The sequence below is a fragment of the Tachyglossus aculeatus genome, chromosome Y2 (genome assembly GCF_015852505.1).
Source record: "Tachyglossus aculeatus isolate mTacAcu1 chromosome Y2, mTacAcu1.pri, whole genome shotgun sequence".
NCBI lineage: Eukaryota > Metazoa > Chordata > Mammalia > Monotremata > Tachyglossidae > Tachyglossus > Tachyglossus aculeatus.
In genome coordinates this window covers 2,799,235-2,811,893 of record NC_052094.1, presented here as the reverse complement: position 1 = coordinate 2,811,893, position 12,659 = coordinate 2,799,235, and the positions used below count along the sequence as shown (strand labels likewise).

The following is a 12,659-nucleotide window of genomic DNA, read 5'->3' as shown; positions in this document are numbered from 1 at the left end:
GTAGTTACAAGGTAATCAGGTTGTCCCACGTGGACCTCACAGCCTTAATCTCCATTTCACAGGTGAGGTAACTGAGGCACAGAGAAGTTAAGTGACTTTCCCAGGGTCATACTGCAGACAAGTGGCGGAGCTGTGATTAGAACCCAGGTCCTCTGACTCCCAGCCCATTCTCTTTCTGCTAGGCTATGCTGATGCTCCTGTTCCTCCTCTATAGACTGCAAGTTTATAGTGTGTGGTGCAGTGGAAAGAGCCCGGGCTTTGGAGTCAGAGGTGATGGGTTCAAATCTCGACTCCACCAATTGTCAGCTGTGTGACTTTGGGCAAGTCACTTCACTTCTCTGGGCCTCAGTCACCTCATCTGTAAAATGGGGATGAAGACTGTGAGTCCCCTGTGGGACAACCTGATTCTAGAGAAGCAGCGTGGCTCAGTGGAAAGAGCACGGGCTTTGGAGTCGGAGGTCATGGGTTCAAATCTCAACTCCGCCAATTGTCAGCTGTGTGACTTTGGGCAAGTGACTTAACTTCTCTGTGCCTCAGTTACCTCATCTGTAAAATGGGGATTAAGACTGTGAGCCTCCTGTGGGGCAACCTGATCACGTTGTAACCTCACCAGCACTTAGAACAGTGCTTTGCACATAGTAAGCGCTTAATACATGCCATTATTATAATTATTATTGTGGTATTGGAACATGTCTACCAATTCCATAGTATTGTCCTCTTCCAATAATTTAGTAAAGTACTCTGCAAGTAGTAAGTATTCAGTAAATACTGAATAGTTTGATTGATTGATTACTTATTCTGACTACTGGCCACTAAAATTGGTCCTTTCCCCTTGAGTCTAAGTCCCAGGCATTTTGGTCAGAGCAAAGCACTTGACAGTTCAGGCAATATCCTGGCTCAGTCCTAGTTAGGGATGGGGAGAAGTTTAGAAGAGGGGAAACTATTTATTGAAACAGTAGTGTCTTAGTTTAATCCTCCCTCCTGCTCCTTCTCCTTCTGCTTCCTCCTGCTCCTGGACCAAGCCTGGGCCTTATTACCTCTGGGGCTCCTGCACCAGACATTTTTTCCATGAAAATGGGCATCTTCAAGGGACTGCCTCCATCATGCACCCCTAAAACTACTCCTACCATATGTGGACAAGCTATTTCCAAGTTGGAATGGAGGCCCAGGCTTACCATTAACCCTCCTGCAAAACCTTTACTAGCAGTGATGTGTATAGAAGCATATTTTTCTGGGAATCTGCCAAGGGTGATGGTAAAACCAAATGGAAACAATTAAGGGAACTGAATCCTAAGGACTGAGACCAAGAATTCCTGAGGTGCACTTTTCTGTTGCACATCTTCACTCCCATCATTACTCACCAGGAGATCATGGACCTCAAAACCTTGGCCTAACTACAATGCTTATTTAGCTTAGTTTGGTTTCAGCTTGTCTGGCTGGTATGGGTGGGAGAAGGTAGGAAGTGGAGGGGAACAGACTGTGCTCTTCACCTTTTCAGCTAAATCCAAGAGCTTAGGGAATCCCAAGAGAGTCGTTATTGTTGCCTCTGTTGCAATGGGGACAGAGTTGCAATGTTTGCTCGTCTGCCTTTCATTCTCCCAAGGCTTCTTATGAAGTTTCTGGGAACAGACAAGAGACCATTTGTCCCACCTACCACAAAAATGATAATCAGCAGGTGTGTGTATAGGGAGTGAGAGCTGTTTTGGAGCACACAAACAAGCCTGGGTATTTCTGGGAACTTTGGTGATTCCCCACTCCCTGCTACCTCAGCCAAGTTGCAGGGTGGGGCCAGCTCTGGGTGAGGAGAATGAACTTGAGGTTCCCTGGCTTCCTATATCTGCCACACTCCTGTTCCCTCAGAGAACAGAGGCTTCGCATGAGGGTTCGCAGAAGGAGGGCATTCATTCATTCATTCATTCATTCATTCATTCATTCAATCAATCAATCGTATTTATTGAGTGCTTACATGGGAAGGGAAGGGCCGGGAGGGATGTCAGGTATAGAGGTAAAGGCTGGAAGGCATCACTGCTTCTTCTCTCAGCCCCACCTCCTCTTGACCAGGAGAGAACTAAGATATTGTGAGGGAGGAAAAGCAAAAGGTAGAAAGGATGAGGGTAGGAGTCCATAACCCGCCAGCACTAAGACACTTGCTCCACCCCCGATTTCTCTGACACTTTCCCTTCCAGTAATTCATTTTAATGTCTGCCTCCCCAGTTAGATTGTAAGTTCCTCATAGGAAGGGATAGTGTCTAGCAACTCTTTTGCACTGTACTCTCCCAAGCACTTAGTACAATGCTCCACACACAGTAAACCCTCAATAAATATCATTGATTGATTGATTGGCAGCACAAAGACACTACTTTTTTTTGGTTGCCTTCATTTGAGTCTTGGAATCATTGCCTAGTGGTTAACAAGAAACCAGGTCAAGCTGGGTTAAAAGTGTGGGAGAGGGTCAGAAGGCACTGTCTTTGAAGTAAGGAGGTAGGGATGGGGAAGTGGCAAATCGGAGGAGATATGCCAAATTCACTTGGAATAATGGATGGTGAGTAGGAATGTCAGTAGAAGAATTGTGGGATTTGTAGTAAGGGGTAAGTGTACACTCCCCCTGACAAAGGTGTGTGATAATAATGATGGTATTTGTTAAGCACTTACTATGTGTGTAGCCAGGGCTGCTGAAGCAGTGAAGGCCTGATGAGAATCAGTGTGGCCTAACTGATGGAGCACAAGGTTGGAAGCTAGAAGGACCTGGGTTCTAATTTTGGGTCTGCCACTTCTCTGCAGTGTGACCTTGGCCAAGGCACTTCACTTCTCTGTGTTTCAGTTACCTCATCTGGAAAATGGGGATTAAAGACTGTGAGCCCCAGTGTAGGTCAGGGATTGTGATCAACCTGATCTTCTTGTATCCACCTCAGCCTTTAGTTCAGTGCCTGGTACCTAGTAAACGCTTAACAAATGCCACTATTAAAATTATTATTATGAGGAGACCGCAATCCTCCAAGTGGCTTTTCTCATGAAGGCATGAAGATAAATTCCATCTCTTGCCCCATTCTCCGTCAGATACAAAAAGGGAGAAAGGAGAGTGAAGGAAGGCCAGCAATGGGAGAGAGAGAAAACATCACTGGTAGACATAAGCTCTGAAAATCTAAGGTGTTAACTTCGGCTGTTCCGTCATCTCCCCTCTCCTCTCCTTCATTTCTCTCCTCTTTCCTTCCCTTCCCACTCAGACCAACACCAAGCACACTAACCAACCCCCAGCACCTTCCAGCAAAGGAAAGTTACTGTAAATGCAACCGGTATGAACAAACAAAAAAGCTAGGATCCGAGAACTCTGTAAAAAAATGTTAACTTAGGAGGGTCGAAGTATCTGTTCTAATAATAAGAGTAGCATTTACCCAAAATTCCCAATGTGGTGAGAGGACACCCGCCTCGCGGCGGCGGCGGGGGCGGGGGCGGCGAGGGAGAGGGGGAGGGGGAGGGGGACGAAGGGGGGGCGGCGGCGGGGGGGGGGGCGGCGGCGGCGGCGGCGGCCGTCCCGTAACACGTCCCCAGAAGACTAGAAGGGGAAGCACGTGATGCGTCTACTTATCAGGGTAAGAGAGGGAGCGAATTACTGAGTGTAAGAGGGAGTGAGGGGAAGTGGGGATAAGCGAGAGAAAGGGGCCCGGAGAAAATCACTTTGGTACTTAGAGTGGTCTGTAACTTTTTTCCCATCTTCCTCCTTCAGGGACAAGAGGAGGAAGAGAAGTTATTGTGGAGTTGATGAACTTTGCACATCCAGAAACGCCATTTTGATTCCTTTTCCGGAACAACTTTTCATCTTTTTTTTCCTTTCAAGCCCATCAGTCACCATCAAATCATGTCGCGGCGCAAACAGGACAACCCCAGTAGAGTCGAACGTAAGTATGGGAATGCCGTTCTCCCTGACTTTGAGTGGCAGCAAAAGTGTCTGTAGCTGAGCGAGACGTCTTTGAACAACGTTTGGGTTTAGTATGTTGTTCTTTTTTTTAAAGTCTGCCAGTTACTCTTTTTGAAGCTTGTGTTAAGAAAAAGTTGGCGGTTTGGTTCCCGAAAATGTATTCGGCAGTCGTGATGTTTGCGCTGCCCCTCATCTTTTTCCTTTTCCTCTTTCTCCTCCCCTTCCCTTGCTCCTTCTCCCTTCCCTGTTGCTGACTCTACCAACCAGCTCCCTGAGAGCAGCAGCAGCAGCAGCAGCAGCAGCAGCAGCAGCAGCAGCAGCAGCGTTTTTGCTTGCAGGACCTGAAACTCATCCATATTAAAACGTCTGAGCTCAGGATCCGGCCAGATCACCTCCTTCTCGTGGTGCAAAGTTTATTTTTAACCAGGAACTACAAGGACTTGGATGGTGTGCGATCCGCCAGCGAGCACATCTTTTAAAGTAACTCCGTGTTCCATCCTCCCCTTCTTTTCGAAAAGGGTGTGGGGGTTGAGAAGTTCTTTAAACTCTTTTTTATCATTCTTGGATTTTTTTAAAGCTGAGGTGACACCCGTTTTAAGGTATTAAAGTTTCATTTTGTGAGTGCCAACTTGGCCAGTGTTCCTTTGGACGCTGGAAGCATCGGTCTGTGTCTTTTAGATTAGTACTTTGATCTCTGTGCGGCCGAGCCTCTGCTCTCACTCCTTCCCCTTCTCCCTTCCCCCACTTTCTATCTCTGGTGAGGTGGGGGGTCTCTAATGGCTGTGCCCTTCCCCAGTCCCTTTGCTGTGCCCTTTCCCGGTCCAAAGTTAAGTTCATGTGCCACAGACTTGGTAGTCAACTTTACTGGAAGCGTTTTCTTTTCCTTTTGGGTTGTGCGGACATGTTTTTGTCAGCAGCATGTATGTGTGTGTGTGTGTGTGTGTGTGTACGTTTGTGTGCGCGCAAGCAAGCAATACACATATCCATGAAACATCACGAGTGCAGGGAGACCCTTGGGCAATATCTGAAACAAGAGTTCTTCAGGTAACATTTGCCTTTTACTACTGAATTGTTGAGTGGTCATCGTCTGCTGGATCAAGGTGTGGGAGAGTGTGTGTGTGTGTGTCCGTCCGTCTGCGCGCGCGCCTAATTTCACCCTCACCTTTCTTCTCTACTCTTTCCCCCCCCACCCCTCCCTTTTCTCAGTCCCCGTCCCCGTCTGCTATACGGGGCCCAGTTGGGAGTATATCTGTTAGGGTATGAATAGGTACGGTATTTATGCATAACGCGGAAAGATGTCCCGGCCCCCCCCCCCCACAAAGTTTTCCAGACGGGTGTTTCCTCTTCTTACGCGACCCCCCCCCCCCCCCCACCATGTGGTCTCTTGGAGATCTGTCTCGTCTCTTAGGAAACTGAGAACTTAATGAGGCCTTCCCAGACTGACCCCTCTCCTTCCTCTCCCTTTCCCCATCCCCCGCGTTTTACTCCTTCCCCTCCCCACAGCGCCTGTATTTGTTTGCACGTCTTTATTACTCTATTTATTTATTTATTTTATTTGTACATATTTATTCTATTTATTTTATTTTGTTAATATGTCTTGTTTTGTTGTCTGTCTCCCCCTTATAGACTGTGAACCCGCTGTTGGGTAGGGACCGTCTTTATATGTTGCCAACTTGTACTTCCCAAGCGCTTAGTACAGTGCCCTGTACACAGTAAGCGCTCAATAAATACGATTGAATGAATTAATGATAGGAAGCAGGGAAAGGGTTTTTTTCGCTGCCTCCCGTTGAGCGGCTTCCCCCCCCGCCCCCCCTTTCTGGGTGGCGAAGTGGGGTCGCGTTGAGGTTACAGTTCCTCCCTCGCTCGGCCGGGCGGTTGCTGTTACGTGAGCGGGGCCCTTTTCCGCCGCGAGTAACAACTGTGGTGTTGAAAGCTCAGCGAAGCCAACTTGTCCTCTCCTTGTGTGTGCTACTTTTCTCGTCCAACGGAAGAGGGAGGGTGGGGGATGGGGCGGTAAAGCGCTGTAAGTGCTCCGTTCTTGAAATGGTGCACCTTCGGGCCGCAGGAACCAACTCATTCTGTTGTCAGGCAGAGCAGGCCTGTGCGAGAAGAGGAATTGGTGATGATCAGTTGGTGCTTGAAACTTCCCCTCCCTTCTTCCCCCCTTTCCCCTCCTCCCTCTACCCCCCCCCCCCGTGGGAGTGGTTGGGAAGAAGGGGGAAGGATTGAACTTTGTCAGAGTTGAATGGCTTGACAAGTTGCCCACCTCCTCCTTTTAACACTAACAGCACAAAGTTTAGCACTGACTTCGAACGCCTTCTGCAAGGCATCATTGATGGGCAGTAGAAGAGGAGGAGAATATTTTTTCCTTGCTCAGCAGATTTGCCCTCCCCTTGTGCCTTACTGGTTGAAATATAGAACGTGACCCCAGAACCGGAGGAACAGTTCTCATTCCATTACGGAATTCTACAGGCATTCTAGTTGGGCTAGGGGAGGAAGGAGATTTTATATATAAATATATGTATTTAAAACAGCTTGCAAAACCTGTTCGGAATTGACTCTAATAGGAAGAAAATCATTACTCATTTCTGCTCCTGAGCTCAGTGCTCCAGAACCGGTTGGAAATAGTTTGTTTCTTGAATGAGTGATTCTCAAAGTAGCAAGGTATTTGCAACCAGTGACAGAAAACAGATAGTAATGCACATTTTTTTCAAGTTTTTGTCTCATATGTTTCAATCGGTTTGACTCTTTACCCCCTTCAAAAAAAACCCTGAATTACTGTTAAGGGAATGTGCAGGGAGAGGTGGCATAACATAGTGGATAGAGCAAGGGTCTGGGTGTCTGAAGGTCACAGGTTTTGATCCTAGCTCCACCATTTCTCTATTGTGTGACCTTGGGTAAGGCACTTCACTTCTTTGTGCCAAATCTCTATCTCCAACCCTGATCTCTCTCCCTCTCTCCAGTCTCTAGTGAATAAGGACTGGAGTGGGGAGAGAAAGGAAGCTAGGAGGTAAGTAAGGAGGTTGACACAGTAATCAAGGCAGGAAAAGATAAGTGATTGGATTAACAGGGTAGCAGTGTAGATGGAAAGGAAAGGGTAGATTATAGTAATGTTAAAATCATCTGTAAAATCAGGACTGAGACTGTGAGCACCTGTGGGACAGGGACTGTGTCTAACCCAATATGCTTGTTTTCACCCCAGGGTTCAGTACAGTACTTGGCACATAGTAAGAGTTGAATGAATACTATTATTATTATGATTATTCACAACAACTGTTGCACCATTTCTGTTCATTTTCTTTTCTTAAGACCCTTCAAAGGGATTTGGTTGTGTATTTTAATAAGTAGATGCAAGGTCTAAAATATAATTTGATCTGATGTTTGTGCAGGTTAAAGAACATTGCTGAAGTAAGTGATTTTTTTGAGGTACAGAACTTGTTCCTGTGATTCCAGTCAGTAGTTTAGGTGGAGTCAGGGTAAAGGATGCTTCTAAGGATTCATGCTGAGGTGGGCCATGAGAATATTAGTGTATCCATGATCGGGTATCCCTGAGGATACCCTAAAGGATATTCTTCCATTTTTTTCACTGCTGAAGGCATTGGGTAGGGGGGCAGGGTATGGAGGTGGTGGGGTTTGTGTGTTTGCAAACATGCATGACCGCACACACTTGTAGATACACATGTATTCCGAGAAAAATGACCCCTATTGGATTTGTATTCCAAGCAAATTATCTCCATCTTCTAATTAAGCAGAGAGTCACCACCTCTTTAATGAAGATTAGTAAGACCCACATGTACTGTTGGTACATAATGCATTCTATTTTAATGATGAATTTCATCTCTGGTTTATGCTCCTAGTGTCTCGTATTTTTTAGTACTAAAAATCACTCTGTAGATTTTATGTACTTATGATCAGTTCAAAATGGAAATTGTTGAGAAGAGTTTGTAGTGTCGTGTGGTGTGTGAGCTTGACTTAGCTGGTGCAGGTACTGCTTCTTCCATTACTGTTTACATGCTTGGTGAGAATGACCTTTAGATAATAGGATTTTTATTTTGAATTTTAAAAACTGGCAGTTTTAGTTGCAGTATTGATATGGTTCCAGCACCAAGTTAGTCAGTCAGTCAGTCAACAAATGGTATTTGAGGTATAATTAGAAAAACAGCCATACTTGATGAAAAAGAAAACATTAAAAATTTTGGTCCAGCAGTGTTGACGAAATATGTGATTTACCTTTCACTTAAAATTGTCACTTTGGAGTTATTGTTGGTCTGTGGTGAGTACCAAAAAATCTCCCCTGTTAACCCCTGGCTCTCTCTAGTTGTTTCCCTATCTCCCTCCTACCAGTCTTGTCTACACCAGCTGTCTCAAATTCCTCTCATCCAATTTTCTCCTTGACCCTCTCCAGTATGGCTTTCGTCCTCTTCACTCCATAGAACCTGCCCTTTCTAAGGTCACCAATGATCTTCTTGTGAAATCCAACAGCCTCTACTCCACCCTAATCTTCTTCATTCTCTCAACTGCCTTTGACACTGTTGACCTCCCCCTTTTCCTGGAAACACTATCTAACCTTGGCTTCACTAACACTGTGCACTCCCTGTTCTCTCCTATTCATTCATTCAGTTGTATTTATTGAACACTTACTGTGTGCAGAGCATTGTACTAAGCTCTTGGGAAGAGTGCAGTATAACAATTAACAGACATTCCCTGCCCATAGTGAGTTTGTAGTCCAGAGGGTTTTATCTCTCCTTTCTACTTCTTTCTCTCTGGACACTCAATTTCAGTCTATTTCATTGGCCCCTCCTCTGCCTCCCATCTCGTAACTGTGGGGCTTCCTTAAGGTTCAGTTCTGGGTCCCCTTCTATTCCCCATCCATACGCACTTCCTTGGGGAAAACATTTGTTCGCAGGACTGCAACTACTACCTCTGTGAAGATGACAACCAAATCTTGATTTCCAACCCTGATCTCTCTCCCTCTCTCCACTCTCACATTTTGTCTTGCCTTCAAGACATACTGGGGTGTCCTCCGGTCACACCAAGCTTAGCATGCCTAGAAACAAACTCCTTATCTTCCCACGCAAACCCTGTCCTCCCTCTGACTTTCCCATCACTGTAAATGACACCACCATCCTTCCTGTCTCACTATCGCATAACCTTGATGCTATTCCTGATAACGTTTCTCTCATTCAACTCACATATTCATCACTAAAACCTTTCAGTCCACCTTCATAACATTACTGTAATCTACCCTTTCCTTTCCATCTACATTGCTACCCTGTTAATAATCATCGTCATCATCAATCGTATTTCTTGAGCGCTATGTGCAGAGCACTGTACTAAGCTTTTGGGAAGTACAAATTGGCAACATATATTGCCATATATTGTTAATCCAATCACTTATTTTATCCTGCCTTGATTACTGTATCAACCTCCTTACTGACCTCCTAGCCTCCTTTCTCTCCCCACTCCAGTCCATATTCACTCTGCTGCTTGGATTATTTCTCTACAGAAACTCTCAGGACATGTTTCCCCACCCCTCAAGAAACTCCAGTGGTTGCCCATCCACCTCCTCACCAAACAGGAACTCCTCACTAATAGCTTTAAAACACTCAGTCACCTTGCCTGCTCCTATCTCACTTCGCTACTCTCTTACTACAACCCAGGCTGTACACTTTGTACACTATGTACCTCGATCTCCTCTATCTTGCTACCGACCCATTGCCCCCATCCTACCACTCCCCTGAAATGTCCTCCCTCCTCAAGTCTGTCAGATCATTAGTCTTCCCCACTTCAAAGCCTTTCTGAAGGCTTATCTCCCCCAAGAGTTCTCTGACTTAGCTCTCCTTTCCTATTCTTGCACTCCCTTCTGTGTTACCCTGATTTACTCCCTTCATTCATTCCCCCTCCCAGTCCCACAGCACTTGCGTATATATCTTTAATTTATATATTTATATTAATGCCTGTCTCTCCTTTTAGACTGTAAGCTTGTTGTCAGCAGGGAATGTGTCTGTTTATTGTTTTTTGTGCTCTCAAGTGCTTAGCACAGTGTTGTGTACAGAATAAGCCCTCAATAAATACAGTGGAATGATTGAATGAATTGAATGAATGAGTGAAATTTTGGCACTGCAGTTTCAGATCTCTGGTTATGAAATTTGCCTGCAAGCCAAATTGCCTTGTTTAATTGGTCAGAAAAGTTTGGAGGGAACAGAGAAAGAAGTGGGTAGAGGAGAAGCGAATGTTAGTCAATATTTATAATCATACGTGGACCCCCTTAATGGTTCCATTCATTATCTTTTCAAAAGTAGGTGGTACTTAAAAGGTCATAGGATAAGTGTTACTAAGCAGCTAAACAAAAAGATGCTAAAATTAACCCAGGCATTTTTGTAAACATTCTCTTTTACAGTACCAATAGCAAGCTAGTAAGAAATCAGATGAATTTAATTTCATGTGCTAATAATATTGTTATTTGAAACTTGTGTGTTACAGTGTAGTAAATTTGCACTCAAAGGAGAGAAAGGCAATATGGTAGTAAATTTGGAATCAGACCATGAGGATGTGAAAAGTTTTTCCTTAATTGATAAAACATTCAATTAGATATAGGCCTTTACTCAGCCAAAGGCAATAGGCAAAGGCTCCTTTAAAAAGAAATCACTTTATTCTCTCCATATGGTTGACGACTAATCAGTTTTACATTTTCACGACTTCTCTGAGAAGAAATGATGAAGAGTCCCTAAAAGTTTAAGAACCACTGTCACTATCAGGCAGAAACTCCTCACTCTCGGCTTCAAGGCTCTCCATTACCTTGCCCCCTCATCATCATCATCATCATCAGTCGTTTTTATTGAGCGCTTACTATGTGCAGAGCACTGTACTAAGCGCTTGGGAAGTACAAATTGGCAACATATAGAGACAGTTCCTACCCAACAGTGGGCTCACAGTCTAAAAGGGGGAGACAGAGAACAAAACCAAACATACTAACAAAATAAAATAAATAGAATAGATATGTACAAATAAAATAAATAAATAAATAGAGTAAAAAATATGTACAAACATATATACATATATACAGTATATATACATATATACTCCTACCTCACCTCCCTTCTCTCCTTCTATAGCCCAGCCCACACCCTCCACTTCTTTGCCGCTGATCTCACCGTGTCTCGTTCTCGCCTGTCCCGCCGCTGACCCCTGGCCTGTCATCCGCCTTGCCTGGAATGCCCTCCCTCCCCACATCTGCCAAGCTAGCTCTCTTCCTCCCTTCAAGGCCCTACTGAGAACTCACCTCCTCCAGGAGGCCTTCCCAGCTGAGCCCCTCCTTCCTCTCTCCCCCCTCCATCCCCCTCGCCTTACCTCCTTCCCTTCCCCACAGAACCTGTATATGTGTATATATGTTTGTACGTATTTATTACTCTATTTATTTACTTATTTTACTTGTACATATTTATTCTATTTATTTTATTTTGTTAATATGTTTTGTTTTGTTCTCTGTCTCCCCATTCTAGACTATGAGCCCACTGTTGGGTAGGCACCGTCTCCAAATGTTGCCAACTTGTACTTCCCAAGCGCTTAGTACAGTGCTGTGCACACAGTAAGCGCTCAATAAATACGATTGAATGAGTGAATGAATGAATGAATTCTGGTAAGGCTCTTAAAAGTTTTGGCTAGAAGAAATGTGGGCTCCACAGACTATGAAGCTACACCATCCCATGATTGAGAACTTGGTTTTCCAAAGAAGAATAAACCAGTAAGCGCTTGGGAGAGTACAATAAAACATAATTAGCAGACCTTTTTCCTGCCCAAAGAGAGTTTACAGTCTAGAAATAGACTGAACAGTAGAAGGCAGCATGGCTTAATGAAAGGAGAAGGGCATCCAGGTTTCTAAACCCAACTGTCTCCTAGGTTGTTCTGTGTGCTATCTTGAGCAAATGCATAACCTCCCTGGGTTTAAGCTCAGCTTGCTTTTCTATAAAACAAGGGATAAGATACCTCTGATGTTCCCCTTAGATTGTGAGCCCAACGTGGGTTATCCTTATCAGATCTCATTATTTTATATCTTTTCCAGTGCCCAGCATAATGCTCGGCATCTAGTAAGCATTTAAGCAAGCATAGCTAGGAGGTGTGATTACTAGAAGTCTTAATCTGGGGAAATAAATAATACATTTTTGACCCAGAGAGCAGGTGAAATTTGAGTGGTGGCTTTTCACTACCAGGTAAAGGGAACTAAGACTTCTGTGTTGTTGAAAATGGTATCGTAGAGACCTAGAATTCAGGTCTGAATAGAGAAACAAAGGGACCCAACATCTGTCTCTGGACACATCCCATGGAACTGGGACATTTGCCACAAGGGGCCTATTCCTTAATATCTAAGGGAATACCACATATGATGGGGAGACATAAAAACCTTGCTTCCAAAACAGTTTTTTTTTTGTTTTGGGGCATATTTGCTTTGTCTTCCCAAGGAGAAAAGAATCTCAAAAAGGATCTATTTTGTATATTTAAATTCTCTAGCCTATATTGTCAATTGAAATGTGGAAATGTGGTATGTAAAAGATACTTGGTGAAGTAGGGTGGCTTAGTGGAAAGAGCATGGGTTTGGGAATCAGAGGTCGTGGGTTCTAATCCCAACTCTGCCACTTATCAGCTGTGTGACTTTGGGCAAATCACTTAACTGCCCTGTGCCTCAGTTACCTCATCTGTAAAATGGGGATTTGAGCCTCACATGGGACAACCTGATAATCTTGTA

General features: G+C 44.5%; 1 protein-coding gene across 1 annotated transcript in view; it reads left to right on the top strand.

Annotated features, from left to right (window-relative positions):
* Positions 1-3,634: 3,634 nt before the first annotated feature.
* Positions 3,635-12,659, top strand: part of LOC119946690 (ras-responsive element-binding protein 1-like) — a 249,262-nt gene continuing 240,237 nt past the window's right edge. The window contains exons 1-2 of the mRNA XM_038768104.1: positions 3,635-3,896; positions 4,184-4,396. The gene's annotated coding sequence lies outside the window, so the exon portion shown is untranslated. The remainder of the gene's footprint in view (positions 3,897-4,183; positions 4,397-12,659) is intronic.